The following is a 7,730-nucleotide window of genomic DNA, read 5'->3' on the forward strand; positions in this document are numbered from 1 at the left end:
CAAGCATCAAACAGCAGCGATTTATTTTCAGTTATCTTTGTGGATACAGTTTACTTTCTAATTTCTTGCATGTCTGAATACTTACCAGGCATAGTCTAGCATCCTAATAACTGGGCAGTGTACAGTTTTTCCATCTTTGGTATGAATAGGGACTGACTGCTCTGTTCAGATTTGAGCCTAGTTGGTGACTTAGCAAACAGCTCCAGGTGGTGTTGGCTTCGGCCACACAGCTTCAGGCTGTTGCCAATGGGCATCACTATAGAAGGCTAGACATCTACTATGTCCCACGCATCTCCCGATTGGTCAACTACTGTGGCCCTCCTCGGAACTGCCTGCACTGGAGCTGACCCCTCACCTGCAATCGAATCATAAGTAGCTCCAGCAAAAGAATTTCTGAGGGGCTGATCAGAGTTCCACCCCAGATAGTATGACAAACAAGTTCTGGGAGCTATTTGTAGCTGACGAAATTCCTGAGCCAGGTGAAGACATTCCTCTTTTCCAGAACAAGCTTCTAGGTCCACAACATCTGGGCATTCCCAGGGGGGGGGGTGTTACTGGTAGTTGGGAGTTCCAACATTAGGGGATATGGCTGCTGAGGAGGGGAAGGAATCCATTGTGCACTGTGCACATATAAGGAAGAATTTTGGAAGGCATTATCCTAGATGGGGAATTGATGCTTCGAGATACCATGAAAAACAAAGTGTGCTGCCAAGTGCTGGTAGTGGCTCATGTTTGAACTAAAAAGATGTGTTGCATTGGATTGGAAGAGATTCTCTATGGTTTTGAGTGGCTAGTTGAAGTAGTGAAGACCAAGTCTTGGTTGTGAGATGAAGGCAGAGCTCGCCATCTGTAGCATCGTATGCATAACCAACTGTGGTCCTTGGGTAAAGAGGCCAGTGGATGGCTCGAATCAAGGGTCCAGATGGTTCTGCAACCAAGTACGCAGATGATTCCTTGACTTGCTCCATAGGGTGGTGGGTTTCTGGGTTCTGCTTAATAAGTCAGGAGTCCACTATACACAGGAAGTGGCACCTGTGTGAAGGGAACTGGGCAGTATTTTTAGGTTCCTGTGGAAGGAACGTGTTCTTACAAACTGCTAGTGAGAAAATTCAGATAACCTGCTTATGCAACAGACTGTACAACGATACATTGCCACCAACATACATCTCAGAAGGCTTAAGAAGACAGGATAAAAAATGAGGGCTCCTATGGAAGCATATAGCCAGTCAATTCTCCATCATTCCAGTTGCAAGTGAGACACAATGTTAATGATCATTGGTGGCCTAAGGTATCATCCATCATGCACTGTATGTCGGCTGAAGAAATATATATCTAGTTGTAGATAAATGTGAAGATTCGGGGGCTCTACCAAATAGTGACTAAAAGCATCATATATTGGCTAGCCGGATTGAAGCTAGGTTGGCTTATAACCCTCTCAAAACTCACAAACTTACTCAAGGGGTCTGCACCTGGGATTATTCAAAAGGAAATCACTTTTGACATGAGTTAGCATTGACCCACTCAGGAGTCACCACACATGGTGCAACCAGTTAGGTTTCTGTGAATAACTTGCCTAATGAATGAAAAACATGATAAATTTAGACAGCGTTGCTTATGCAGTGCAGCAACCTGATGCTAACTTTGATCCAAACAACTATCAATATCACATTAACATCTGTTTATTGTTATCTGTTTCGGCTTTTGTTAAAACCATCTTCAGACTTAACGCCCCCTATGGCTGGTGCTGGCAACTGATCAGTTCTTCACAATACCATGATCATGCACAGCACCAGCCATAGCGGTTCAAAAAATTTGAGGATGGCTTTAACATAATATGAAACTGGTAACACTAAACTAATGTTATGGCAATATCGACTGCTGTTTTAATCAATGAAAAACATTATCTCGTTTACTACATTTTTATTAAAAACGGCCAGTTTTGGATTAAATGGCAGGTCATCTCCAGATCTAGGTTGGTGTATGGAAGAATGACGTGCAACAATACAAAAAATTATTTGAGTACCACTATAACGCTGACTCTTACAATTATACTGCAAATGGCATTAAAACATGAAATTATTTGTTCTTGTTTCAGCCAGGTGTAGTTTGTCACTGGTGCTAAAAATGTAACATAAAACAGTGTTACACAAAGTAAAACTGCACAAGATACACATTTGTCAACAACCATAAAATCAGAAGTACTGACAATAACAACAAGATGATTTTACGTAGCTGGAAAGAGGGGTATCTCGATTGCTTGAAGAGCAGCAAATTTATACTTCCAAAAGAAAAGAGTATTAATGAACAAAACATATTTTCCTACACCACTTATTTATATTTATGACAATGTTCTCCAGTAAACATACTATCTCCAGTGGCTCACTACTCCCATCAACGTGGATTTTTTGCATGTCTGCCAGCCATGGAAAGGTGGTGGTTGGTGCGGACTGTGACCTGCATAAACACACAGGTGCGATTTGTCACACAAACTGCTGTGGCATGTAGTACACCTCTGTGGCCATTCTCTTTCCCCTCACTATTATCTTGCAACTGTCTCAATACGTACTGTAATTATTCTCTAAAACACAGCTGTTTTTATAACCAGATTCCGTTTCCTACTTAAATCAGATTTTCAAGTAATAATCCTTTATTCTAAAAAGGATAAGTTCTTCCAATTGTGTTTTAAGAAATGAAGCATCAGAACAATACAGATCTGATGTGTGTTTTAAAAGTACGATTCCTATCTCACAAAATATATAAACATACACAGAAACATACACTTTACAGTAAGATTGTTTCTCACATGTGTGGTTTCACTTTTATCATGGGAGACACATTGTTTCAAATTTCAGGATCTTTTCAATATCATTGCAAGAATTTCATCTTATGCCACAACCATGACACTGAAAGTGAGTTTGCTGTTCCAGTATTACATTATTTATAACAATTTTTGATCTGATATATGATTTTTCCCTTGACTACCTTAACACTTGTTTTCTTAGTGGAGATTTTCATGTGACATTCAGAAGCCAACAAATCAAGATGATAGACAGCCCTCTGAAGATTCTATTCATTTTCTTCTATTTTTATGAATCATATGGATATGAGCAGGGAACATAGTTGCAGAAATGAAGACATTAGGAATAAATTGGAAGTTGATTCAATGCACACGAAATGGAAATAGATGGTGGGAACATGTAGATAGAATGCCTGAAAGCAACTTCCTAAACTAATTCATGATTACAAACCACAAGGGACAAGAAAGAGGTGAAGATAACAGAAGGGATTGCAAGAACATGTTGACCAGCAGAGGTGAAATCACCTAACACATGATGGGAGAAGAACAAAAGGAAGAATCATGTAGTGCATTGTACACAATCTAATGTATTAGATCAACATAATTTCTCTTTACAGGTAATGAACTTGAGAACCCGATCGGCTGAGGGCATGTCATCTGCTAAAATGGAAGATGTATCAGGCGACAGCTGTAGACGGGCGCGTAACAGAGTAAAATAGAGGCACTCAAGTAAAAGGTGTCTCACTGTCCACAGTTGAGAGCAATGGGGGCCAAAGCGGGGGAGGATCGCCACTTACAAGATGTCTATGTCAAAAGACAGTGCCCTGTCCGGAGTCTAGTTAAAATTACCTCCTCCTGACGACAAGTTCGGGAGGAAGAGGTCCAAGCACAAGGAAGAGCTGTCACGTCCCTCAATTTATTATTGGGAAGTGTACACCAATGTGCTTGCCATAAAAGAGCAACACGACGACATAAAACACTCTGTAGATCAGCGAAGGGAACCATGCGAACAGCAGGCTGAAGAAGAGAGACTGCAGCCTTGGTCGCTATATTGGGCGCCTCATTTCCACGGATATGAACATGTCCTGAGATCCAGAGGAACGCCACAGAAATGCCCCCCCCCCCCCCCAAGTGGAGCAAGTGGAGGCAGTCCTAAATCTGGTGGATCAGAGGGTGGACAGGGTAGAGAGCTTGAAGACTGAGGAAAGAGCTGAGCGAATCTGAGCATATAATGTACTGTACACGGTGATGGCGATGGATGTATTAGACAGCCTGGAGAACAGCGTGAACCTCCGCAGTAAAAACCGAACACTAGTCGGGAAGCCGAAATCGATTAGGCATGTCCCCAACAGTATAGGCAATCCCAGCACCAAATGATGTTTTCGATCCATCAGTGTAAATAGATGTGGCATCCTTCATTTGCGCACACAGAGCGGCAAATGCCCGACGATAAACGAGAGAAGGTGTACCATCCTTGGGAAACTGACAAAGGTCTCAGAGCAGGCAGGTCTGTGGGCGGAACAAGGCAGTGCTGTACACCAAGTTGTCAAGAAAGTCTTAGGAAAGTGGAAGGAAAGAGAACGTAGCAGTTGACGGAAGCGGACTCCTGGTGGTAGTAGAGAGGAAGGGCGGCCTGCGTATCCTAAATCCAGGGCGGCGTCGAAAAAAGGTCATAGGCCAGATTAGCAGGCATGCAAGACAGATGGCTAGAATAGCGACTCAGAAGGACAGCGCGCCGATTGGACAGTGGAGGTTCAGCAGTCTCAGCATAAAGGCTTTCCACAGGGTTGTTGTAAAAAGCTCCAGATGCTAAACGCAATCCACGGTGGTGGACAGAGTCTAGATGCCGAACAATAGACTGCCGTGCAGAGTAGTAAACTATGCTTCCATAGACCAATTTCGAGCGCACTAAGGCGCGATAGTAGCGGAGAAGGACCACTCAGTCCACTCCCCAGGAGGTACCGTTCAGGACACGAATGGTGTTGAGGGATCGCAGACAGTGAGCTGAAAGATAGTAAACGTGGGAGGACCAGCACAGTTTTCTGTCAAACATAAGACCCAATAATTAAGTGACGTCTGCGAGCAGAAGGTTGACAGGGCCTAGATGTAGGGAAGGTGGAAGGAACTCTGCACAAGTCCAAAAATTGACACAAACGGTCTTACTGGGAGAAAAGCGGAAGCCGGTTTCGATGCTCCAAGAGTGGAGACCATCGAGACATCCTTGAAGACATCGTTCAAGAAGGCTAGTCCGTTGAGAGCTGTAGTAAATCGCAAAATCGTCCACAAAGAGGGAGCCCGAGACATCGGGAAGCAGACAATCCATAATTGAATTTATGGCAATGGCAAACAGCACAACATTTAGCACAGAGCCCTGGGGTACCTCGTTTTCTTGAGAGAAAGTACGGGAGAGGTGTTAACTTGCATTTTAAATGTGCGCTCTCCCATAAATTCACGAATAAAAAGGGGCAGCCGACCTCGAAAGCCCCAACAGAACAGTGTGCGGAGTATGCCTATCCTCCAAGAGGTATCATATACGCTCTCCAGGTCGTAACATATTGCTACTGTTCCGCGTTTCCTGAGAAAATTGTTCATGATGTAAGTGGAGAGAGAAACAAGATGGTCGACTGCAGATCGATGCTTTCGGAAACCGCATTGGGCAGGTGTTAAAAGGCTTCAGGACTCGAGCCAACGCACTAAACAGCAATTCACCATACGCTCCAAAACCTCACGTAGACTACTTGTTAAAGAAATGGGGCTATAGTTAGATGGGAGATGTTTATCCTTTCCAGGTTTCGGAACAGGAACGACGATAGCTTCCCGCCATCTTCTGGGAAAAGTACTGTCGGTCCAAATTCGATAATAAAGGTGAAGGAGGTAGCGCAGACTAAGGTATCATAAATAGAGCAACATTTGGATGTGGATTCCATCCAGTCCTTGGGCGGAGGTGCGAGAAGAAGAGAGTGTGTGTGTTGGAGTTCCCGCATGGAGAGAACAGTATTATAGCTTTCGCTATTTTGAGAGGAGAGAGCAAGAGGTCGCACTTCCGCTGCACGTTTCTTCTGGAGAAAGGCTCGTGGGTAATTTGAAGAGCTCGAAAGTGTTGACCCAATGAGTTAGAAATTGCGACGAGGTCCACCAAGGTATCATGCACGACAATGAGCTCAGAGATCAGGGAGAGACTAGGTGCGCCAGACAACCGTCGAATTCAACTCCAAACTTCAGAGGAGGTAGTGAAGGTGATAAAAGAGCGAGTAAAAAAAGTCCCAGCTTGCCTTCTTGCTATCGCGGACGGTATCGCGCACGTAACTGCTTATAGTGGACACACTTGGCCAAAGTAGGATGGTGGCGGGAAACGCTAAGAGCGCGTCGCCGCTCACGTATAGCGTCACTGCATGACTCGTTCCACCAAGGAACTAGGAGGCCCGAGGGCAAATTGGAGGTGCAAGGTATTGAATGATACGTGGCTGTAAGAATAACTTCTGTAATATGAGTGACCTGTTCGTTGACGCTGGGAAAGTGACGGTCATCGAATGTTGCTGAGACGAAAAAAGTGTCCAATCGGCTTGGGCAAACTTCCAGCGTCTCGGGCACATAGATGGCAGTTGTGGCTGCAGTTTAAGGACACATAGAAAATGGTCACTCGAGTGTGTATAAGCAAGAGCGAACCATTCCAAGCGCTGAGCTAGCTGAACAGTACCGCCCAAAAGGTCCAAATGAGAGACATTTGTCGTGGAGGCAGACAAAAACGTAGGGTCCCCAGTGTTGAGGCAAACTAGATCCGCTTGGTGGAAGACATCAATCAATTGGGAGCCTTGTGGACAAGGACGCGGAGATCTCCGAATCGGGTGGTGGGTATTGAAGTCCCCAACCAGCAAATAGGGGGGGTGGGGGGGGGCGGGAGCTGACCAAGGATATGAAGGCGATCACCTCTTGCCATCGGTGTGGACGATGGAATGTATCGGTACAAAGAGAGAAGAAGTATCCAGAAAGGGAAAGACGGACAGCAACAGCTTGGAAGGAACTGTTTAAGGGGATTGGGTGATAATGGACAGTATAATGGAGAAGAATCTTGATTCCTCCATGTGCTGGAGTGCCATCAACAGAGGAGAGACCAAACCGGACTGACTGGAAATGAGGGGAAAAAAGTTATCATGGGGATGCAGCTTCGTTTCCTGAAGACAGAAGATGACCGGCGAGTAGGATCGTAAGAGGATCGACAATTCATCCAGATTGGCTCTAATGCCGTGGATATGCCAATGGATAATGGACATAGGGGGGACAGGAAACGGAAGCATCTTATCATGGTGGCTCTCAACTCAACGACTGCTTAGGGCCGGTGGCCAACAGCATGGAACGGCATTCAGCCAAAGGCAGAAGATCCTGATCCATAGGTTGTTTGGGAGCAGCTCCTGCCACCAGCGATCGGCCGGTTGATCGGCTCTGGCGACACGGAAAATGGCCGAGGGCGGTTACCGCCAGGTGGCGCTGTAGATGAGACACGCTGTGGCGGAGGAGGAGAGGAACTACGTTTCTTATGAGCCTTCTTGGAAATGGGACGTTGAGATGAGGGAGGAATCGATGGTTGGAAAGTCAGGGTACATAAAAAATCTTCACGAGTAGGCTCCTTTTTGAATGCCGGATATCTGATTTTGGGACTCACGATTCAGCAGAGGATGAAGGGCGAGTCGTAGAGTGAGCAGGTGGTAGTGGGGAGGTCGAATGGACGACCTTTGCGCTGGCCGATCCGACGATCGTGGCACTAAAGGTGACATCACAAGTCTGCATCTACATCTACATGATTACTCTGAAATTCACATGTAAGTGCTTGGCAGAGGGTTCATCGAACCACAATCATACTATATCTCTACCATTCCACTCCTGAACAGCGCGCGGGAAAAATGAACACCTAAACGTCTCTGATCGAACACTGATT

Source organism: Schistocerca serialis, unplaced genomic scaffold (assembly GCF_023864345.2).
Source record: "Schistocerca serialis cubense isolate TAMUIC-IGC-003099 unplaced genomic scaffold, iqSchSeri2.2 HiC_scaffold_1400, whole genome shotgun sequence".
Lineage (NCBI taxonomy): Eukaryota > Metazoa > Arthropoda > Insecta > Orthoptera > Acrididae > Schistocerca > Schistocerca serialis.